The sequence below is a fragment of the Symphalangus syndactylus genome, chromosome 3 (assembly GCF_028878055.3).
Source record: "Symphalangus syndactylus isolate Jambi chromosome 3, NHGRI_mSymSyn1-v2.1_pri, whole genome shotgun sequence".
NCBI classification, from domain to species: Eukaryota; Metazoa; Chordata; class Mammalia; order Primates; family Hylobatidae; genus Symphalangus; species Symphalangus syndactylus.
This window is the reverse complement of record NC_072425.2, coordinates 147,290,957-147,316,343: the sequence shown is the minus strand read 5'-3', so window position 1 is coordinate 147,316,343 and position 25,387 is coordinate 147,290,957. Positions and strand designations below refer to the sequence as shown.

Genomic DNA, 25,387 nt, shown 5'->3' with positions numbered 1-25,387 from the left:
GTGTTCAGAAAAAGAAAAAGCGTGTTCCCAAATATGAGTTCTCATGTGAATCTAATCTAAAAACTTGGTTCGTATCATGGGAAAATATAGACATTTACTTAGATTGATAAGAGTGACAAGTTTAGAGGAAAATATAAAATATGAGGTACTGCTATGTTTGTAAAGTAAAAAAGAGTCTTAATAGTGAGAAACATCTTATTTTAGTAACTTTTGATGGGGTGGGTGAATTGTAATTTTCACTAGTTTGAGTACACGTATAAATTTTCCATGTAAGTTTAACATGAAGTTTCTACGTTGAGCTGTGGTTCTTCCATTCCTAAATCAATTGTTTTAACAGGTTTCCTACAAAACATTTGTATGTTGTGTATGTTACACTCTTAAAATACTAATTTATATATTTTGTTTATCATTTGCAATTAAGCTTTTAATAATAATGTGATTGAACATAAAAGAATAATATGCTTATCCAAAAAATAAGCACCGTAAATCAAGAACATTTATTCAGCAATTTTTCAATGTTCACTCTTTTATTTATATTTTTAATTTTTAATTTTTTCTTATGATCTTGTCGCATACCAGTGTATTTACTCTTTTAGGCAGTTATAGAATATAAACAAGGCTCAGCCTTTTCTGTCAAGTCGCATTAGGCCCATGGGTGAGCAAAATCTGTAAACTACTTACTGATCACTTGTATGTAAAATATTATACTGGTGAATAGAATAGTGACTTTTTTTATGGAATCACTGCAGTATAATAAGCCATATTAAGAGTATAACACATAAATGGTATAGAAACAAAAATAATTAAGAACATCTGCTGGTTTGTCCACACAAATCTTGTACACATGTGCATAGCGGCTTTATTTGTAATAGCCCAACTGCAAACAACTCAAGTCTATCAACAATTAAATGATAAACAGATTGTGTTACATCCATGCAATGGAATAGTATTCAGCAATAAAAAGAACAAAAATCCTTACGTTCAGCAGCATGGATGAATCTCAGAATAATTATGTCCATGAAAGAAGCCAGAAAAAAAGAGATATAATCCCATTTATATAAAATTCTAGAAAATGGAGCTACTAAAGTGAAAAGCACATTGATAATTCCTGGCAAGGACAGGAAGGTGAGACTGCAAAGAAACTTACAGAAATTGTGGCAATATTCCTTATCTTGATTGTAGTGATGATATATATGTCATAACTCATCAAATTGTACACTGGGCAGTTTATTGTACGTGAATTATATCAGGAAAGCACTCATAAAGTGATTTTTAAAGAACCTATGCTGGAAGTACAGTTGTGATTGATTCCATAAATATATTGGAATAATCCTTGGAGAGATAGAATGTATACCCTGGTAAACCTAAATTGATATGATATCAAACACAGGGATCAGTGGGTCCAAACAGAACTACCACCAGAGTTCAGTGTAGAGAAAGACAGCTTGGTTTAATAATAAAATGAGGATAGGATTTAATTAAAGTCAGAGGCTCTGAATTTGAGTCCCTGTTAGGCCATATTTTCTCTAATCTTTATTTTTCTCATCTTTAGTTTCATTAAGATTTTAAGATCCAAAGAATATATTTGAAAGTACATCTGAAAGTGACATAAAAATGGAAGGCTGGCCGGGCGCGGCGGCTCACACCTGAAATCCCAGCACTTTGGGAGGCCGAGGTAGGCGGATCCCGAGGTCGGCGGATCCCGAGGTCAGGAGTTCAAGACCAGCCTGGCCAACATGGTGAAACCCTGTCTCTACTAAAAATACAAAAATTAGCTGGGTATGGTGGCGCGCACCTATAATCCCAGCTACTGAGGAAGCTGAGGCATGAGAATTGCTTGAACCCAGGAGGCGGAGGTTGCAGTGAGCCAAGATTGCGCCACTGCACTCCAGCCTGGGCGACAGAATGAGACTCTGTCTCAAATAAAACAAAAAACAAAGGCTTTCCTGACATTTAGGTTAGAAGGGAAAACAAAGTAGAATTTGACCTGTGGAGATCAGTGAGGAGGGAATTCCAAAAAGGGACCAGAGCTGGGGGAGTGGGAATATGTATGATATATATGGAAAATGATGAGTCAAAAAGCAGTTTAGGGCAAAGAGTTCATTTTGCAGAGTAGGGAGGGAGAGATAGTAGCCTAAAGTATCTAAAAGCACAATAGAGATTATAAAATAGCGAGAAAGTTTACCATCAGGATATAAGTTGCTGTTACTAGCCCTGCAACCTTAGCCAAGTCATTTAATTCTCTGAGCCTCAATTTCCCCATCAGTGTAATGGGAGATAATAATAGTTCTGCCAGATCTCAAGGATTTTATGTATTTAAATCAGTCCATGTCAGATGTGATAGGGTGTAGGATAGTGCTGAAAAGTACCAAGTACTGTTGATAGTTGAGCGTGATTATCAAGCTGTGAGCTAATAAGTGTCTGGACTCAGATAATGGTATTTTAGAGACAGTTTAAATAACAGTGAAGATTAATATAAGGCCGGTGAGACTGAAGGCAAGGAGATCAATCAGGATGCTGTTTCAGTAGTCCAAGGCAGAGGCAGTGGCAGTGGAGAAAGGAAGGGATGGATTTGAGATAGGTCTTGGTGACCAGGTCTGTGTTAGGAGGAAAAGGGGAAGAGAAACTATTAGTTTTCTGTGGCTGTTGTAATTAATTATCACAAATTAGATAGCTTAAAACAACAAAGTAATTTCCTCACAGAAGCTTGAAATAATCATAACTGGGTTGAGATCAAGATGTTGGCAAGTGCTCCTTCCCTCCGAAGGATCTGGGGAGAAACCATTCATCTTGTGACCATATCATTCATCACTACAGTGTTCACGTTGCCACGCCACCTCCTCTTCCCCACTTTTCACCTTCTCCTGTGTGTGCCAAGTCTACATCTGCCTTCCTTGTATAAGGAGACTTGTGACTATATTTAGGGCCCACCTGGGTAATCTGGGATAATCTCCCCATTCCAAGATAATTCATCACATCTGCAAAGCCATAAAGGTATCATTCACAAATTCAAGGGATTAGAACATGGACATAGGCCGGGCGCAGTGGCTCACGCTTGTAATCCCAGCACTTTGGGAGGCCGAGGCGGGCGGATCATGAGGTCAGGAGATCGAGACCACGGTGAAACCCCGTCTCTACTAAAAATACAAAAAATTAGCCGGGCATGGTGGCGGGCGCCTGTAGTCCCAGCTACTCAGAGAGGCTGAGGCAGGGGAATGGCATGAACCCGGGAGGCGGAGTTTGCAGTGAGCCGAGATTGTGCCACTGCACTCCAGCCTGGGTGACAGAGCAAGACTCCGTCTCAAAAAAAAAAAAAAAAAAAAAAGAACATGGACATTTGGGGGTTTTAGCTTTTTGGAGCTGGTCCTGTCATTGACCAGAGTACTTGAAAAAGAAGAATACATTTTTGAGAGATGATAATGAATTCACTTGGGACCTGCTGAAGTACCAAAGGGACACATGTATGAGGGTATTCAATTTATGTTATCAGAAAACCTTGAATCAGGTGGCTTAAACAATACGGACATTTATTTAAAACAAAAAACAGCCTCAGAGTTGGTTAAATTAGCAATTCAGTGACTTCCTTGAGGACCTAAGTTCTTGCTTTGCCATCCTTAGGCTGGCTCTCCTATGGTAACAAAATGACCCCCACAATTCTAGGCCTTCAATCCAGATATGAAAATTTAGTTGGCTTGTTTTGTGTGCCCCACCCCCACCTTTTTTTTTTTTTTTTTTAAGTCTGCAAGGAAACCTAACTTCTGAAGCTACCCATTAGGTTCTATTTTTCTTGGCCAGATAAACATTCTCTTGACCACCATCTTTTACCTAAAATTTTTTTTTTCCCCAAGGCGCGGAGTCTTGCTCTGTTACCCTGGAGCTGGAAGTGCAGTGGCACCATCTCTGCTCACTGCAACCTCCGCCTCCGAGTTCAAGCAATTCTCCTGCCTCAGCCTCCTGAGTAGCTGGGATTACAGGCACGCGCCACTGTGCCTGACTAATTTTTGTATTTTTAGTAGAGACGGGGTTTCGCCATGTTGGCCAGGCTAGTCTTGAACTCCTGACCTCAGGTGACCCACCTGCCTCGGCCTCCCAGAGTGCTGGATTACAGGCGTGAGCCACCGCACCTAGCCACCTAAATTTTTTGTATCTACATTGCAGATTTGTTCAGGTAGGGACCCCTGCCTCAAATACACAAACATTACACCCATACATCTTCAGTGACAAATGGCAAAACAGACGTCTTGAGCACTTCCCACATCACATTGTTTTACTACTTTTTGCTATGCAGATTTGGTAGAATCTTGCAGATGTGGAACTGTCTTTCTATGGTTTAAACAGCAGTCCATTCACCTTGCTTAGTCTTGTTTAAGTTCTTGTCTACAAATTCCTAACCATGTCCTCATTTTTTTTTTTTTTTTTTTTTATGACGGAGTCTCGCTCTGTCACCCAGGCTGGAGTGCAGTGGTGTGATCTCAGCTCACTGCAACCTCCGCCTCCTGGGTTCAAGCAATTCTTGTGCCTCAGCCTCCCAAGTAGCTGGGATTACAGGTGTGTGTCACCACGCCTGGGTAATTTTTGTATTTTTAGTAGAGACAGGGTTTCGCCATGTTGAGCAGGCTGATCTCAAACACCTGACCTCAGGTGATCTGCCCACCTCGGCCTCCCAAAGTGCTGGGATTACAGGCATGAGCCACCGCACCAGGCCCATGTCCTGATTTTTAACATTAAACTTGAAAGCAGTTGTTAATGTAGTCTGGGGACTCTCCTGGGGATCCCCAGAACCTTTTAGAGAGTACATGAGATCAAAACAGTCTTCTGGCAGTGTTTTAAGACACTACTTGCCATTTTTCCTTCTTACTCTTAGATATACAACGGAGTTTTCTAGAGGCTACCTACTTGAAATGTGATTTTTTTTTTTTTTTTTTTGAGACAGAGTCTTGCTCTGTCACCCAGGCTGGAGTACAGTGGCGTGATCTCGGCTCACTGCAACCTCTACCTCCCAGGTTCAAGTGATTCTCCTGCCTCAGCCTCCCAAGTAGCTGGGACTACAGGTGTGCGCCACCATACCCAGCTAATTTTTATATTTTTGGTAGAGATGGGGGTTTCACCATGTTGGCCAGGCTGATCTTGAACTCCTGACCTCGGGTGATCTGCCTGCCTTGGCCTCCCAAAGTGCTGGGATTACAGGCATGAGCCACTGCGCTCAGCTGAAATGTGATACTGTAACAGACTTAACACGTGAGAATTCAGCTGATTTCCAATAAGCCAGACTTGAGATTTTCAAAAATCAGTGCTACTCTTGTCTTTTTCTTTCTTTTCTTTTTTTTTTTTTTTTTGGTCTGAGAAAATTTAGTTTTTTTGAAAACTATGTTGTCTTAAAATGTACTGTTATTTTTAGGTGAATAATTTTTTAAATTTCTAAGTTTTAATTTATAATATGGTAAATATTTTAGATATAGTTTATGTAAATAAAAGCTCTTTTGGGTTCTCAATAAATTTTAAGAGTGTAAAGAGGCCTGAGATTCGAGTTTAAAATCCGCTGTCTAGTGTTAATGCCACTCTAACCACATACTCCAAAGTTTTTCCATTTCTCCAATCATTTTTTCCTTCTCTTATTATCATCAGTTATCATGTAGGTATATCATCTTCATATGTTGCAGGATTTGTTGTAAGTACTTCAGAGTCATTCATTCTGTTTAATATTTACCCCATTTATGGGAGCAGCAGCTTTCTCATTCTTTATTAGTATGTCTCTGCATTTTATTTCCAACACTTACCTCTGTTAGTACATTCACCATTCTTACTGTTTTTGTGCCTATCGAACATGCTGGATTTAATAATATACCTCAAAACTAAGCACAGAGAAAAAACTAATGAAGACTAGAGAGCTAAGACTTACATGACCACATAAGTCCATGATTATCATCTCTTGGTAATGGGCAGAGTTAACTCTCTTGCTCTGGGAAATGACTTTGATTTATGATAAACATTTATAAGTGGGGAGTATCTGTAATTTTTATAAACTTGGCTATGAAGGGAAAGTGCCTGATGGATGATACCCAGTTTTGAAGGGAGGTGAGGGATGGGGCATGGAGAATCAAAAATGAGTACTAGGTTTTAAGCTGTGGATGACTGAGCAATTGTAGGTATCCATGACTAACAGATTAAGAAATTCTGTAGTGGTATGTTAGTTGGGAAATAATTTGAGTTTGTTTTCAGACATTGAATTTGCAAGATGGCGAACACATTCAGATGGAATTGTCTAGCACTCTAGCTGGTCAGTAGAAGCCCAGAATTGACATTCAGAGGGATATTGCTGAGATTTTAGTCAAAGGTGATAGAGTCAGAGATCTGTCAGTAATGATAGTTTATCTGTTAATCACTGCTGCACCATATTCTTATATAAACAGTCTGTGCTAGGCACTGGACACTGTACATAGACTCATCTCATTTAATCTGTATGACAGTCCTCAGAAAGCTCACTTGTTTAAGGTCTGTCCAGCCACTACAGTCATACAGCCATGATTAACATGCAGGTCTGTCTGAACTGAAAAGCTGTTCTTCTACCTAGTGTACATGCTGTCTTCAGGCAACATTAATACATTCATTGATAATTGAATTGAATGTGAAATACTCGAATAAAGCCTAATTATGCCTGAGGTGAAGAAATCTGTTACTGAGTTTTGGGTAATATGAAAAGACTATAATTATTTTAATTAATGCTTAGTAATGTGTCAAAAGATTCAAATGTATTTATCCTTGGAGCGATCTTCTGTAGTTCAAAGGGACAGGGATAACACGAGTGTCTATGGCAGATCTAGAATTAGAAACTTTAATAGGAATTGAGTAGTTATAGTGTGAGGTATACTTTATTGGGAAAATTTTAGGTAGTAAGTTTCAGGGAATATTCAAATTAATATATTTTTTAAGTTTATTGTAATGTTAAAAATACATTTACAGGTTGAAAAGTATGTATTTTTCTGGGATATTCAGATAATCAGAATAGGCTAATATGTGTCATTTTCACAGTCACTTTTTTCCCTTTAGGTTGTTAGGCAGCAAATAACTACAGCTAAGGACTCAGCTTTTAATATTCCGGCCCACTGGTAATTTTTTCATTTTTTTAAAGATCATTTTGTTACAGAATTTGCCTGATTTCCTCTCAGTCTGATAATTTAGAAAGGAATTTACTGTAATGAGTCCTAACATTTTTCCACATCAATCTTTTTAGTTGTGTAGTTTGTCACTTTTCGGATAGTTGATTTACTGGTTTGAACAGATTGAATATGAGTTTTAGAAGTAGTAAGATTTTTATTCTAACAAGAACAGTTGTTCCTTTATAGAAACAAGTATTCTTACACTATTATCAAATCACTAAAAAGAATACTTGTAGGTGGGCTGGATCAGTGGCTGGAGCAATACCCCTGCTGCAGACTGGCTGCTAGCAGTTCTGAGAGCAGAGTGGACAGCATGGGTTGGTCTCAGGATTTGTTCTGTGCCTTGTGGAGATCACTGTCAAAAGAAGTGAAGGAGCATGTGGGCATGAACTAGTTTGGGAACAAATACTACTCTATCCCAGAGTACAAGAACTAGAGAGGTGAGGACAAACTATTCAAGAGAAAAGAATTGTAGAAGCAGCAAATAAAAAAGTAGACTGTGAAGTAGGGGATATTCCAACAGAATGGGAAGCTTGGATCAGAAGAACAAGAAAGAGGCTGGGTGTGGTGGCTCATGCCTGTAATCCCAGCACTTTGAGAGTGTGGGGAGCCAAATTCACATTCCCATGCATTGGCAAGGCCTGCAGACAGGGAAGTAGGTGGCATGGCAAGGACCCCACCGAAGATCCTGTTATGGGTACCTTCCTGTTCTTACCAGATCAGTGAAGCGCTGTGAATGGCTTTTCATAGTTAATAGTTAGCATAGGACAGACTACAGAGGCCGCATCAAAGGAAGACGAAGATAGTTATTGTGTGAACTTTTGACCCCTGGCATGTATAAAAACACTGAATAAACCAGAGCTGTGGGCGCTTCCCTATCAGGGAACCGTCCCTCCTAATCCCGCTTTTCTGTGTCTTTCTTTCACCATTCTTCTCACTACTTCTCGGTGCATCCCTGAATAACCCCTGCGGCCGGACCGCAAGATGAGAGGCCGAGGCAGGCAGATCACCTGAGGTCAGGAGTTTGAGACCAGCCTGGCCAACATGGTGAAACCTCATCTCTACTAAAAATACAAAAATCAGCCAGTCATAGTGGTGCATGCCTGTAATCCCAGCTACTCAGGAGGCTGAGGCAGGAGAATCACTTGAACCCGGGAAGCGGAGGTTGCAGTGAGCCGAGATTGCGCCACGGCACTCCAGCCTGGCCAACAAGAGCGAAACTCTGTCTCAAAAAAAAAAAAAAGAGAACAAGAATAACTCTACCTACTATGGAGGAAATACTAAAGAATGAAAAATACAGAGAAGAAATTAAAAAACAAAGATTTTTATGAAAACCAAAAACTCCTTAGTAAAGAGACTAGTGAGGAACTCTTGGCTCCACCAGTTCCAACTCAAAGGACATGGCTTTGCTCCATACTTTGGAAAGGAGAACTCTCACTGGTTCCCACCAGCACTCGTAAAACCTTTCAGCGAGAATCCCAGATGCCACAAGATAGAAAGAGCCACAATCAGTGAATGCATTATGGTCAGATCATTTTGTGTATATGGATGTGACTGTTTTAACAAATAAAAGAAGTCAAAATATAATTTAGAGAGACTGGTAATTTAGAGAGATTGGCCCCCAGGTACTGTTTTAACAGTGATTTTTGTACAAAGCAATGGACTCTTTTTTTTTGGAGACGTAGTTTCGCTGTGTTTCCCAGGCTATGGAGTGTAGTGGCGTGATCTCGGCTCACTGCTTCCTCAACCTCCTGGGTTCAAGCGATTCTTCTGCCTCAGTCTCCTGAGTAGCTGGGATTACAGGCACATGCCACCACGTCGGCTAATTTTTGTATTTTTAGTAGAGACGGGGTTTCTGCATGTTGGTCAGGCTGGTCTCAAACTCCTGACCTCGTGATCCACCCACCTTGGCCTCCCAAAGTGCTGGAAATACAGGAGTGAGCTACCATGCGTGGCCAACAGTGATTTTTGTACAAAGTAGTGGACTCTTAAGAACCAAGTAATCTGTGCTCCATCCGTAGCTCAGACATTAAGTAACTGACTTAGTTTACCTTTCTGGGCTTTAGCATAAGTATATGTCACCAGTAAATGTTTGTTGAGCTAAACTACATTTCCTGAGCCATAAAATAATCTATTTGCCCTTTAAGCTCTAAAATTCAAATTTTTTCATTCCATCTGAGGGTTTTAAAATATTGCCTCTTTTTCAATCTGTTCATTCATCCTTTATCTTTTTTAGTCTTTAACATAACAGTTAAGCCATTAGAAGTAATAGTTATAGTATAAGATAATATCAGTCCCAGAGTCACACTCCATAGTCTGGCATGTGGTTCCTCTAGAGACACTTAATATAATATTGACTATATCAAAGCAAAAATTTTCTATAGCTCTCTGTATCTCCAAAAAACTGGTAATTTTTACAGCTGCTATCTGAAGCCTTGTTCTTATTATTTTATTTTTATTATTATTTTTTCGAGACAGAGTCTCACTCTTTGACCTAGGCTGGAATGCAGTGGCTCAATCTGGGCTCACTGCAGCCTCGACCTCCCAGGCTCAAGCAATCCTCCTGCCTCAGCCACCCAAGTAGCTGGGACTACAGGCACACACTACCACACCTGGCTAATTTTTGTATTTCTTTGTAGAGATGGGTTTTCACCATATTGCCCAGGCTGGTCTTAAATTCCTGAGCTCAAGCCATCTGCCCGACTTAGCCTCCCAAAGTGCTGGCATTACAAGCATAAGCCACTGCACTCAGGCTGAAGCCCTGTTCTTGACCAACTTCATTCGGGATCCTTAAAAGAGATCTTAGCAGAGGTTTTGTAATTACTATCACTTGATCAGTTGTGAAGTAAAATAAGAGCTTTAGGAATTGGACTTCTATAGCTTAATTGCCACCTACTTTTGTAAAGTACCATGAATAGTTGTGGTAATTGTACATTACCAAAGTGTTTGTGATTATTAGTTACTTGAATTTTATTTTACCCATGAATAAACTTTTAATAGGAGGATGACTGCAAAGTGTGAGTTGTTTGTCCATATTGCCTATAAGCAAGAATGATACAATGAAAAAATTTGCAATTAACATCATATACAGTATAATTCTATAAATTACATGAATTCTAATATTAAATGTGAAAAAATTTACCTACCTGTTTGCTTGCCTTTTTTGTATTTTTGGTAGAGACGGGGTTTCGCCATGTTGGCCAGGCTGGTCTCGAACTTCCGACCTCAGGTGATCTGCCCACCTCAGCCTCCCAAATGTGCTGGGATTACAGGCATGAGCCACCGTGCCCAGCTGCTTGCCTTTTTTTTTTTTTTTTTTTGAAATGGAGTCTTACTCTGTCACCCAGGGTAGAGTGCTAAGGCACAAACTTGGCTCAGTGCAGCCTCCACCTCCCAGATTCAGGAGTTTCTCCTGCCTCGGCCTCTGAGTAGCTGGGACTACAGGCACCTGCCATGATGCCTGCTAATTTTTTTTTGTATTTTTAGTAGAGATGGGATTTCACCATTTTGGCCAGGCGGGTCTCAAATTACTGACCTCAGGTGATCCACCCACCTCGGCTTCCCAAAGTGCTGGGATTACAGGCATGAGCCACCGCGCCTGGCCTGCTTGCCTTTTTAATATCAAGAAAACTAGATTCCTTCTCATTGTCGAATAAAGCTTAATTTTTAAAAATGAGATTGAACATATAATTGTGTTTATTAAAAATGAAAATCTTTTGATATAAATTTAAATTGAGTAATTCTTACATAAGATTATTTTGCAATGATCATGCCAAAATAAAGTCTGGTGCGCTTTGCTTTTGTTCCCTGCAGTTCTTTTGAGTTTTGTAAAAATCTGGCCTTGCTGATGAAAAATTCTGGAAATAGGAAATGGTTGCACAACAGTGTGATTGTACTTAATGTCACTGAACTGTACACCTTAAATGGTTAGAATGGGCCAGGCATGGTGGCTCATGCCTGTAATCCCAGCACTTTGGGAGGCCGAGGCGGGTGGATCATTTGAGGTCAGGAGTTTGAGACCAGCCTGGCCAACATGGCAAAACCCCCTCTCTACTAAAAATACAAAAAAATTAGCCAGGCGAGTCCCGTGCACCTATAGTCCCATCCACTTGGGAGGCTAAGACAGGATAATTGCTTGAACTTGGGAGGTGGAGGTTGCAGTGGGCCAAGGTTGTGCCACTGCACTCCAGCAGTCTGGGTGACAGAGCGAGACTCCATCTCAAAAAAAAAAAAAAAAAAAAGGTTAGAATGGCAAATTTTATTTTATATATTTTTATACCACAATTAAAAAAAATTTGGAGCTAGTCACAGTGGTGGGGACCTGTAGTCCCAGCTACTTAGGAGACTGATATGGGAGGATTGCTTGAGCTCAGGAATTGGAGACCAATGTGGGTAGCATAGCGAGACCCCATCTCTAATTTAAACAAAAATCTCCTTGCCCAGGGAGGTGTGTCACACATATGACATCTGCTGTCGTGTGTCGTGGCTAAATAAATTAAAATACAAGTGATAATTACTAACGTGGAAAAGAGAAATGTGAACCATTTAAAGTGGTAGCCACTCTTACTCAAAATACTACAAAATACAGAATTCTATGATTGGGGTAACTTCAGTCAAGTGATTTAATTAGTAGAAGGCTCTAGGGCTAGGTGGCCTTCAACATTGCTCTTTACCTGGAGATTAAGTTTGTGATTCAAACCTTGCTTTTATTAGTTAAGTCAGGGATTTAAAATCTGTGGAAAAGACTCAAGTGTCCAGTATGAGATGAATGGATGAACAAAATGTGGTGTATATTCAGCTTTAGAAAGGAAGAAATCCTGACACACAGTAGTACATCATGGAAGAACCTTGAGAACATTTTGCTATATGAAATAAGCCAGAAACAGACAAATATTGAATGCTTCCACTTATATGAGGTACCTTTAGTAGTCAAATTCATAGAGACAGAAAGTAGAACAGTGGCTACAGGAACGTGGGGGTAGGAAGAATGGGGAGCTGTTGTTGAATGAGTACTGTGTTTCACTGTGGGATGGTGACAAAGCTCCAGAGATGGATAGTGATGGATGATTGAACCACAGTGTGAATGTATGTAATGTGGACATACAAACTGTATGCTTAAAAATAGTTAAAATAGTAAATTTTATGCATATTCTGCCACAAAAATAACCTTAACTGCTGCTTATTAAGTAACTTAGATGATGTAGGCTTTAGTTTATAATAGAGTGTTAGGTTTCATTTTAAGAAATTGGGTCTCACACCATCACCCAGGCTGGAGCGTGGTGGCATGATCATAGCCCACTGTAACCTTGAATTTCTGGACTCATGCAAATAGGGTATTGGAGAACTTTTACAAAATAAAATGATACGGGCACATCATCAAAACAATAGGCTGGGCGTGGTGGCTCACACCTGTAATCCCAGCGCTTTGGGAGGCTGAGGTGGGCAGATCACAAGGTCAGAACATCGAGACCATCCTAGCTAACACGGCAATACCCCGTCTCTACTAAAAATACAAAAAATTAGCTGGGTGTGGTGGCGGGAGCCTGTAGTCCCAGCTACTCGGGAGGCTGAGACTCAGGAGAATGGCGTGAACCCGGGAGGTGGAGCTTGCAGTGAGCCGAGATTGCACCATTGCACTCCAGCCTGGGTGACAGAGTGAGACGAGACTCCATCTCAAAAATAAATAAATAAATAAATAAATAAATAAATAAATAAATAAAACTACTTTTTAAAATATTTATTTATTTATTTATTTATTTATTTATTTATTTATTTATTTATTTTGAGACAGGGTCTCACTCTGTTGCCCAGGCTGGAGTGCAGTAGCACAATCACAGCTCACTGCTGTTCTGAACTTCTGGGTTCAAGCCATCCTCCCACCTTAGCCTCCTAAGTAGCTGGGACCACAGGCTCATGCTACCACATCTAACTAATTTTTTTTTTTTTTGAGACGGAGTCTCGCTCTTTCACCCAAGCTGGAGTGCAGTGGCGCGATCTCGGCTCACTGCAGGCTCCGCCCCCCAGGGTTCTAACTAATTTTTGTATTTTTTGTGGAGACAGGGGCTCACTGTGTTGCCTAGGCTGGTCTTGAACTCTTGGGCTCAAGTGATCCTCCCACCTCGTCCTCCCAAAGTGCTGGGATTACAGGCCTGAGCCACCGCGCCCGGCCTGTTTTCTGGCTTAAGGCAGACGCTTTAGATGATTAATTCGAGACCTTACTCATTTTCTAATTATAATCATTTAAGGGAATGAATTTCCCTATAAGCACTATTTTAGCTGCATTCCATAAATTTAGATGTGTTTCATTTTTGTTCATTTTAACGTTTTATAGCTTCCCTTGAGTCTTGTCCTTTGATTTATGGATTGTTAGAAGTGTGTTGTGTTAATGAGAGAACTTCCCCAACCTGGCAAAGGGCAATTACAAAAAACCTGGAGATAGTAAGACTGGATGCTAAAAAGGCAAGACTGCCCCTTCCCTCAAGTCCTATTCCCACCAACTATTAAACATTATATTGAAAGTCCTCACTGGTGTAAAAAGGCAAGAAAAATAATAGGCATAGAGATATGAAAGGAAAAAACAAAACTGTTCCTGTTGAGAGACCTGATTATTTACACCCAAGTAATTTTTTAAAAATACAAAAAGCGTGCTAGAACTAATAAATGACAGGAACAAGGTCAACGTAAAGAAGTTTGGTGATTTTTTAAATTACCTTTCTGTTACTAATTTTTGTGTTGTAATTCCATTAGGGTCAGAGAACATACGTTAGAAAGACTGACTATTCTTCTGTTATTGCATAGAATGTTCTATAAATGTCAGTTAGATCCAGTTGGTTGATGGTGTTATGTCTTTGCTAATTTTCTGTCTACTAGTTTTGCGATGGCTGAGACAGGAGTATTAAAGTCTCTAAGATTAGGTCCTTGTATATTTTTTCTTCCATTTCTGTCATTTTTACTTCATGTATATTGATGCTGTCTTTTAAGGTATCTACACAAAATTGTTTCACTTGATGAGTTAATCCAGTTCAGCTTTCTTTTGATTAGTGTTTAAATGGTATGTATTCTTTTCCAACCTTTCCCCTTTAACGTACCTAAGATATGTTTGAAGTTAGTTACTTATAAACATACTACATTGAGATCATGGTTTTTCTCTTTTTTCTCCTCATGCTGTCTCTGTGTTTTCATTGTTGTGATTAAATCATTTGCATTTATTATAATTGCAAATGCACTTTAGAGGTAGAGGCTCCCTTCTTATACTCATCCCCTGCTAATGAAACGAAAGCTGTACTTTGGGCTTGACACCCTGAGAATACTGGGACCAAAATTGCCCTTGCTCTGACTTGTGAAGCAATGATTGAGTCAAGCCTAGAAGTCTTCAGGTTGCCGTCCCCCCTTCTACCAAGTACTCAGCTCCTAGAGCAGGGATTTCATTCTGAGAGAACTTTGCAATTATTTCCATCCCCAGCTTTAGAGACTTGGCTCAGAGATTTTTTGTGGTGGGGAGAAGTAGACTGATAGTTCTTAATCTCTTCTGAATGCAGCTTACTTAATTGGCAAGCTAATGTGTAGAATTTCAAAGCTAAGGGTACTCTCAAAAATAGTGGTAGTTGTGGGAGAGGACTATAGAAAAGACCAGAATAAGACAGCTAAGAGAAGCTCTACTGTAGCAAGAAGAAATATCAGATAGACCTCAAACTGTTTCTTCAAATGAGCTACAGTTGGTTAGTTGGTTAGTTGGTTGGTTGGTTGGTTGGTTGGTTGGTTGGTTTTGAGACAGAGTCTTGCTCTGTTGCCCAGGCTGAAGTGCAATGGCATGATCTCGGCTCACTGCAACCTCCACCTCCAGGACTCAAGCGATTCTCCTGCCTCAGCATCCCGGTTAGCTGGGACCACAGGTGACTGCCACCAAGCCAGCTAATTTTGGTATTTTTAATAGAGACAGGGTTTTGCCATGTTGGCCAGGCTGGTCTCGAACTCCTGGCCTCAAGTGATCCACCTGCCTCAGCTTTCCAAAGTGCTGGTATTACAATTAATTTGTAGAATATAAACCCAGGGCTTTTTTTTTTTTTAAATAACAATAAAGCAGTTAGTGGAGTTTCACACCTTGGTGTGATAAGAGAGAGCTAGAATATCACTGTAAATCCAGGGTGACTGGGCATACCCAAAAATGTACCTCTCTGGATCAGCATCCAAGGCTTAGCAATGTGGAGGTTGGGGAAGTGGGGAAATAGACTTTGCTAAAATAATTCGGCTAGTCACTAAAAAATAAGCAAGAAACAGTAAGAAACACCAAGAAAGAGGGAGGTAGAGGAAAGGAACAGTAACTGGATTTGCTATGCTATATTATCAAAAATGTCAGTGTCTAGCAACAAATTATGAGGCATGCAGAGAAAAAAGAAATTATGACTCATGCACCAGAAAAAAAGCAGACCTTATAAACTGCCTGTGTGAGAGAGACCACATGTCAGATTTAGCAGAAAAAGACTTCAAAATAGCCATCAGAAGTGTGTTCACAGAACTAGAGAAAAAGCATAATTAAAGAGGTAAAAGTGGGTATAGTGACAATTTTGCATAAAATAGAGGCTATCAATAAGAACATAAAAATTATCAAAAAAACAATTAGAAATCCTGGAATTGAAAAAAATAATTAACCAAAAATTCACTAGCAGTTCTCTTCTTCACTGGCAGAAGATGGATTTAGTGAATTCGAACATAGATCAATAGAAATTATGCAAACTGAGGAACAGAGATAATAATGAGCAGAGCTTCAGCAAAACGTAGGACACCATCCCACATGCCATTAAACACATAAGAGTAATGGGAGTTCTGGAAGGAGAGGAGGAAGAGAAAGAAGATAACAATAGAAAATGATATAGCAATAGAAAAAACACTCAGTGGCAGAAAACTTCCCATACAAACGAATGATGGTTTGACTTAAAAGTTTTTAGTATATGATAGTGCAAAAGCGAAAGTGATAACGCATTCAGTAGAAACCATGCTTCAAGAACCCTTACAACCACTGTTGTTCACTTTCAGTGTGGTATTCAATAAATCATATGAGGTACTGAACACTTTATTTAAAAATACTTTGTGTTAGGTTATTTTGCCCAACTGTGTAAGCTAATGTCAGTGTTTTGAGCACTTTAAGCTAGACTAAGCTGTGATGTTTAGGAAGGTAGGTATATTAAATGCATTTTCGACTTTGATATTTTTAACTAACAATGGGCTTATTGGATATAATTCCATACATTGGAGCATCTTTACTGAAAATCTTTTTCTAAGTAAGAAAAATGTAGCAATTTAAACATACAGTAAAAACGCTAAAAGTTTAAAAAGGAAAATCTTTAAAATAGTAAGAAAATAACTCACTCAAAATGGAACCACTGTAAGATTAATGGCTGACTTCTTATAGTAGTGGAGGCCAGAAGGCGTTGGGAGAACGTATTTGAAATGTGCAAAGGACGGGGGAAGAAAACTGTCAACCAAAAATCTTATATCCAACAATGCTATCTTTTTTAAATGAAAGCAAAATAAAGACTGTCCTAGATAAACAAAAACGAAAATTTGTTGCCAGCTGACCCACTTTACAAGGAACATCGAAGGAATTTTTTCAGGCTGAAAGCAAATGACCCTAGATGGTAATTTGAATACACACAATAAAATAGAGCATCAGAAAAGGTAATTATATAATTACTTTAAAAAAAAGAATAAATTAACATTTTTTCTCCTTTCTTGTTATAAGTTTATTAAAAAGCAAGCTATTTTATATGTATATACATATATGTAATGCTGATCCCATAACAAAGAAATGTAATCTGTAATATATCTGCCAGTAACAGCACAAAAATAAGTGGGTAGGAGCAAAGCTGTGTTGGGCTAAGGAAATGACTACAGATTGGGAAGTAGTAATCATGACCACATGTTGTGTTTGTAATCATGACCAGATATAATATGGGTAACAATACTACTATAAATGGGGGAGGGAATTGACATATATAGTAGTAATGTTTTTGTGTGTCACAAGAATTAACCTAGTATAGATCTGAAGCTGGTTCTGGTATATATTCTAAAACCTTGAGCAACTACTAAAAACATAACTCAAAAAATATAATTAAAAATCATTTTGCCAGGCGCGGTGTCTCACACTTGTAATCCCAGCACTTTGGGAGGCGGAGGCGGGCGGATCACGAGGTCAGGAGATCGAGACCACGGTGAAACCCCGTCTCTACTAAAAATACAAAAAAATTAGCCGGGCGTGGGCGGGCGCCTGTAGTCCCAGCTACTCGGAGAGGCTGAAGCAGGAGAATGGTGTGAACCCGGGAGGTGGAGCTTGCAGTGAGCCGAGGTTGCACCACTGCACTCCAGCCTGGGCGACAGAGGGCGACTCCGTCTCAAAAAAAAAAAAAAAAATTTTTAAACCTGCAAATGCTGCATTAGAAAATAATGCAAAAGTAAGCACTAAAGGAATAGTAGAGGAACAAAACAGACATGGGACATAGAATCGCAGGTTTGAATCTAACTATACAAATAACATTATATGTGAACGGATTGAAATCAAAAGACAGAGATTGTCAGACTAAGTTTATAAACAGCATTATCCAGCTGTATGCTAGCTAGAGGAGACATAATTGTCATTCAAAGATAAATAGATTGAAAGTAAAAGGATGGAAATAAATATATCATGTAAACAGCAACCACCGGAAAGCGGGAGTGGTTTTACTCGTATCCAACAAATAGACTTTATAACAAAAAGTGTTACTAGAGACGTTTTATAAGGATAAAAGGGTCATTTCATCAGGAAGCTGTAACAGTTATGTTATATGTAATATATAACGTGTTATGTGTAATATATAACGTGTTATGTGTAATATATAATGTGTTATGTAATATATAACGTGTTATGTGTAATATATAACGTGTTATGTGTAATATATATAACGTATATGTTATGTGTAATATATAACGTATGTTATGTGTAATATATAACATATAAGTTATATGTAATATGTAATAACAGAATATCAAAATACATGAAGGAAAAACAGAAATGAAGAAACAGACAATTCAACATTAGTAGTTGGAGACTTCAATATACCACTTTTAATAATGTATAGAACAGGGCAGGCACAGTGGCTAACACCTGTAATCCCAGCACTTTGGGAGGCTGAGGCGGGCAGATCACTTAGGAGTTTGAGACCAGCCTGGCCATCATGGTAAAACCCTATCTCTACTAAAAATACAAAAATTAGCCAGGCATGGTGGTGCACTCCTATAATCCCAGCTACTCGAGAGGCTGAAGCAAGAGAATCACTTGAACCCAGGAGGCAGAGGTTGCAGTGAGTCAAGATGGTGCCACTGCACTCCAGCCTGGGCAACACAGCAAGACTCTGTCTCAAAAAAAAAAAAAAAACGTATAGAACAATTAAAAGGTCAACAAGTAAATAGACACTATAAACCAACTAGACCTAACTAACATCTGTGGAACACTCCACCCAGCAACAATAGAGTATACGTTCTCAAGTGCACGTGGAACATTCTCCATTATAGACCATATGCTAGGCCATAAAACAAACCTCTGATTTCTTTTTTCTTTTTTCTTTTTTTTTTTTTTTTGAGACAGTTTCACATTCACTCTTGTTGCCTAGGCTGGAGTGCAAAGGTGTGATCTCAGCTCACTGCAACCTCTGCCTCCCGAGTTCAAGCGATTCTCCTGCCTCAGCTTCCCTGGTCACTGGGATTATAGGCGTCTGCCACCTTTGTATTTTTAGTAGAGACGGGGTTTCACCGTGTTAGCCAGGCTAGCCTCAAAACTCCTGACCTTGGGTGATCCACGTGCTTTGGCCTCCCAAACTGCTGGTATTACAGGCATGAGCCACTGCACCTGGCCAATAGATTTTAACGCAAATGACCTGGCGCGGTGGCTCACGCCTGTAATCCCAGCACTTTGGGAGGCCAAGGTGGGCCAATCACGAGGCCAAGAGATCAAGATCATCCTGGCCATCATGGTGAAACCCTGTCTCTACTAAAAATACAAAAATTATCTGGGCATGGTGGCACGTGCCTGTACTCCCAGCTACTTGGGAGGGAGGCAGGAGAACTGCTTGAACCTGGGAGGCGGAAGTTGCAGTGAGCTGAGATCATGCCACTGCATACCAGTCTGGCTACAGAGTGAGACTCCGTCTCAAAAAAAAAATGGAGATTATGTTCTGAGATCATATGGAATGAAATTAGAAATCAAAAGCAGGAAAAAATTTGAGAAACTCACAAATATGTGGTAATTAAACAATGCATTCCTAAATAACCAACAGATCAAAAAAGAAATCCGAATGAAATCAGAAAATATTCTAGAGTGGGTTAGGCATGATAGCTCACTCCTTTAATCTCAGCACTTTGGGAGGCCAAGGCAGGAGAATCGCTTGAGCCCAGGAGTTTGAGACCAGCCTGGGCAACATAGTGAATCCCTGTCACTATTTTTTAAAATGTATTTTAAAAAAGAAAATTTTCTATGGTGAATAAAAATGAAGATACGACATTACAAAAACTCATGGGATGTAGTTACAGCAGTGCTTAGAGGGAAATTTATAGCTGTAGATGCTTCTATTAAGGAAGAAGATAGATCTCAAATGAATGACCTCACCCCTCCATCTTAAGACACTGGAAAAAGAGCAAACCTACTTAAGGAGGCATAAGGAAGGAAATAATAAAGATTATAAAAGAATACTATGAAAAATTTTATGGCAATATAATTGTCATATGTCAAATGTCAGAAGCAGTAGACAATCTAAATAGATCTATATCAAGTAATGAGATTAGTAATTTAAACACTACCCTCAAAGAAAAGCCCAGGCTCAGATAGCTTTACAGTGAATTCTACCAAACATTTAAAGAACTAATACCGATTCTTTACAAACTCTTCCAAAAAACAGGAGAGGAGGGAACTGCTGTTCCCATCTCATTTTATGTGGCTGGTATTTACCCTGATAATAAAGCCAGACAAAGACATCACAAGAAAACTACAGACCAATATCTCTTATGAATAATGGAAGTGAAAATCCTCAACAAAATACTAGCAAACTGAATCCCACAACATATTTTTTAAAAAAACTATGTATCGTGACCAACTGGGATTTTTTCCGGGTTTCCAAGGCTGGTTCAACATTTAAAATTAATTAATGGAATATATTAATAGAATAATTTTTAAATTACATGATTTTATCAATAGATGCAGAAAAGGCATTTGACTCATTGAATTCCCTTTAGTGATAATAACACTGTAGCAAACTAGGAATAGAGAAGACTTTCCTTAACCTGAAAAGGGGCATCTATGAAAACCTCATAGCTAACATCATAATCAGTGATAACAGACTGGGAATTTCCCCTTCTAAGACTAGGAATAAGACAAGGATATCTGCTCTTGCTGTTTCTGTTTAACATTGCACTGGAGACTCTAGGTAAGGAAATTAGGCAAGATAAAAGGCATCTAGTTTGGAAAGGAAGAGGTAAGACTGTTTTCAGATGACATGATCTTATACACACTGAGCATTCCAAATCCCAAAATGTAAAATTTGAAATGCTCCAAAGTGCAAAGCATTTTGAGCAACAACATGACACTCAAAGAGAATCCTCATTGGAGTATTTTAGATTTTGGGTTTTTGGATTAGGAATGTTCAACTAATAACATGTAATGCAAATATTCTAAAATTCAAAATACTTTTGGTCCCAAACTTTTTTTTTTTATTTGAAACAATCTTGCTCTGTCACTCAGATTGGAGTGCAGTGGTGTGCCCTTGGCTCACTGAAACCTCTGCCTCCTGGGTTCAAATTATTTTCGTGCCTCAGCCCCCCTACTAGCTGAGATTACAGGCATTTGCCACCATGCCAAAGTAATTTTTTTGTATTTTTTTATAGATGGGCTGGGGCTGGGGCGGGGGGGGGGGCCTCTCCATGTTGGCCAGGCTGGTCTCGAACTCCTGACCTCAAGTGATCCACCTGTCTCAGCCTCCCAAAGTGCTGGGATTACAGATGTGAGCCACCACGCCTGGCTTCCAAGCATTTTGGATAAGGGATACTCAACCTGTTGATAGAAAGTCGTAAGGAATTCATTTAAAAAGTATAGGACTAATAAACAAGTTGAGCAAGGTTGCAGAATATAAAACCAGTATACAAACATGAGTTATCTTATTATACACTTGCAGTGAAGCATTAAATTAAGAAAACAGGCTGGAGGTAGTGGCTCATGCCTGTAATCCTAGCAGTTTGGGAGGCCAAGGTGGGTGGATTGCTTGAGCCCAGGAGTTTGAGACCATCCTGGGCAATGTGTCAAAACCCCATCTCTACAAAAAATACAAAAATTAGCCAGGCGTGTTGGTGGCCCATGCCAGTAGTCCCAGCTACTCAGGAGATTGAGGTGGGGGGATCAGTTGAGCCCAGCAGATAAAGGCTTCAGTGAGCCATGATCATACCACTGCACTCCAGCCTGGGGCAGCAGAGTGAGACTCTGTCTCAAAAAAAAAAAAAAATTAAAATAATTTTATTTACGGTGACATCAAAAGAATAAATTTAACAAAGAAAAACTCATACATACTCTGAAAACTTTACAACATTGCTGAAAGATATTAAAGACAATGTAAATAAATAGAAAAACACCCCATGTTCATGGATCAGAAGATTCAACATTGTAAAGATAGCAATATTCTCCAAACTAATCTATAAATTCAATGCAGTTCCTGTCAGAATCCTAGCTGACTTTGTAAAGATTGACAGTCTGATTCTGAAATTAATATGGAGTTGCAGGGGACCCAGAATAGCCAAAATAGTACTGAAAAAGGACAAAATAAGAGGACTCAGCTTCTTGACTTCAAAACTTACTGCAAAACAACAGTAATTAAAGCATTGTGGTACTGGCACAAGGACATAAATCAGTGGAATAGAGAGTCCAGATATAAACCCATTTGTGTTCAACTGATTTCCAACAAGGATGCCAAGATCTTTCAGTGGTAAAAGAATACGCTTTTTAACAGATGGTACTGGGACAACTGAATAGCTACATGCAAAAGAACGAGGTGGGACCATATACAAAAAATAACTCAAAATGGGTTAAAGACCTGAAACTTTAAAACTCCTTGAAAAAAAAAAATTAGTAAATCTTCATGACTTTGTATTTGGCAAGGAATTTGTAGATATGATACCAAAAGCATGAACAGCAAAAGAAAAACGCTGAACTTCATAAAAACTAAAACCTGTGCTTCAAAGGACACCTGCATAAAAGGCAACCCACAGAATGAGAGAAAATATTTGCAAACCATTTCTCTGTTAAGCAACTCACAACTAGAATATATAAAGAACTCTGACAACTCAGTAACAAAAAGACAATGTAATGGGCAGAGCTCCTAATGGACCCCAAGGAAGATACACGAATGTCCAGGAAGCACATGAAGATGCTCAACATTGTTGCTTATCAAGGAAATGTAAATTAAAACTACAATGAGATACCACTTCACATCCACTAGGATGGCTAGAAACAAAGTTGGATAATAACACGTGTTGATGAGGATGTGGAGAAACCAGAATCCTCATACACTCTTTTTTTTTTTTTTTTGGAGACAGAGTCTCGTTGACACCCAGGCTGGAGAGTACAGTGGCATGATCTCAGCTCACTGCAACCTCCGCCTCCCAGATTCAAGCTATTCTCCTGCCTCAGCCTCCCGAGCAGCTGGGATTACAGGTGCCCACCCCTACACCCAGCTAATTTTTTTGTATTTTTAGTAGAGTTGGGGCTTCACCATATTGGCCAGGCTGGTCTTGAACTCCTGACCTCAAGTAATCCACCCGCCTCGACCTCCCAAAATGCTAGGATTACAGACGTGAACCACCGCATCCAGCCTCCTCATACACTCTTGATGGGAATATAAAGGTGTGGCTGCTTTGGAAGACAGTCACAAGACAGTCTGACAGTTTCTCAAATGATTAAATATAGAGTTACCATATGACCCAGCAATTCCTGTCTTACACATTTACCCAACAAACTGAAAACGTATAATACATCTACACAAAAACTTACACATGGTTGTTTATAGCAGCATTATTAATAATAGCCAAAAACTGGAAACAGCTCGTGTCCATTAACCCGTAGATAATAAAAATGTGGAATATGGAGTGGAATATTTTTTCAGCAATAAATGTAAATGAGGCATGTTACATGGTAGAACATTATACTAAGTGAAGTGAGCCCCAAAAGTCCACATTATATAATTCCATTCATATGAAAGTCTTGGATGGGGAAGTTTATAGACAAAAAATAGATTAGTGGTTGCTTAGGGCTGGCAGGAAGTTGGAGGGGTTCTCCTAGGTTTGTCTGTTGGGAATCTCCTCAAGTTGACTTGAGCTCTGACATACCCCGAGTAATCTATGGTAGCTTCCTTGTTATCTGGTCAGATATTCCAGGAGGCATTTACTGCCTGAGACATGGAATCAGCCATTTCTCTAAGGACCCATGAGTTTATAGTTTTTTGGGGGTGAGAAATGTAATTTAGAAGCCATTCTGGGTGCTAGCAATATTCACTGCCAGAGATTAAGTACATTATCATTTCATACTGATGCTTTTAATTCGAAAAATTCAAGACTATAAATTCAAATTGCAACTTTTTCCTTTAACCATTTATAAAGAGTAGATGTAGGCATTTTATATAGCAAAACCAGATAGAAATTTTATAACATAAATTTATTCATTCATATATTTCAATCTGTTGTATGTTCTGTGCAATACTGCACAGGGTCAAGAGAAAAATTAGACACATAAAATGTTTTCACCAAGGCCTTTTGCTCTATCTGCTCCAAGCTTCTAACAACTTGCCTTTCTGCCCTTCTTCCCCGTACATTCTTTACATGTCTTCAGCTCTGATAAATTCAGCAGAATAAAATTTATCAGTGACTTCTTCCCTGAACTGCAGGCCAGAATGGGCAACTTCATGTATAAATTTACACGTGGATATTCTTCTCAGGTATGTTAAACTCAGTATATCCAAAATTGAAACATTTCTTTCTCCATCATCAACCCCTATCAAAACCAGCTCTTCTTTCGTCTTGTTTGGTGAAAACAAAGTTAGAGATATAACCATCTGACTCTTTAGCTACTGTTCCACCCACCCTTAGTACAAAATCATGCCTAGGTGGTTTTCCATTCTAAATACTTCTCAGATGCATTTTCTTTATCCTCACTGCTGCCACCAAGACATCTTCGTAAAAGGCAGATAGGACTCTTCTACTCCCATGTAGCTACCCATACTTTTTGAAGAAGATTGTAGGTCTGAAGCTTGATGTAAACATAAGTGGTCTTGAACCAAATAATTTTCTGGCCTCAGTTTCCTCATCTGTAAAATCAGGGTATTATAATGTAACCTCATGTGAGATAGCATATCTAAAGCCCCTAGTGTTATATCTGGAACATAGTTGATAATTAGCCAATACAGACAAGTTTATGTATAAATTTCCACCTGGATATTCCTCTTACAGGCATCTTAAACTTATATGCCCCTCTCCTTAACCTTTTCTGTCCTTGATGGGTTTTAATTAGAATATAAGCTGCGAGTGAGTGATCTCAGTTCAGTTTTAGCATAATTAAAACCTGGTTATTATCTTTTGAAACTTAGCCTCCAGTTTTGAGATGTGGCTGCATATTTAAATAGGTACATTCTTTTAAATATCAACTTTTCCCATCCAACTAAAATTACTTTCAAGGTTAACAGTCTCATTACTTTCATCATGTTAAGCAGCCACCTCACTTTATATGCTAAGAGCTACTTCGTTTTCATCTCAAATCTTCTGATAATTTTTATCAGCTAATCTATATATCAAAATATAGATTTTTTAAATGCTGTGAAAATAGACATTTTAAAATTTGATCTCCATTTAATTTTTGTTTACACTTTTTCTAGTGTGAATAAATAGCTAACATTTATTGAATGCTTGCTTTATGCCAGGAATTGTGCTAATTTAATCCTCTTGGCTATCTTGGAAGTATAATTTCTATGATTCCTGTTTTTCAGATGAGAAAAAAAACAGAAGCATCATTAGAGAGGTGAACAACTTGACTTAGATTTAATGCCTGACTGGTAAATGGGGAAGTGAAAATTTAAAACCTAAGATTTGTCTAACTTAAACCAATCTACTTTATCAACTAGGCTGTATACCTTATTTGACAAAATTGTTTCAACCCAGCTGTAAACAAAAATTGT

At 39.0% G+C, this 25,387-nt stretch overlaps 1 protein-coding gene and 1 pseudogene across 13 annotated transcripts in view; both read left to right on the top strand.

Annotated features, from left to right (window-relative positions):
• The window catches only part of ZBTB44 (zinc finger and BTB domain containing 44), a 95,983-nt gene that overhangs the window by 23,857 nt on the left and 46,739 nt on the right, over positions 1–25,387 (top strand). The gene's annotated exons all lie outside the window — the stretch shown is intronic.
• Positions 4,929–8,945, top strand: LOC129479871 (NADH dehydrogenase [ubiquinone] 1 alpha subcomplex assembly factor 2-like; annotated as a pseudogene).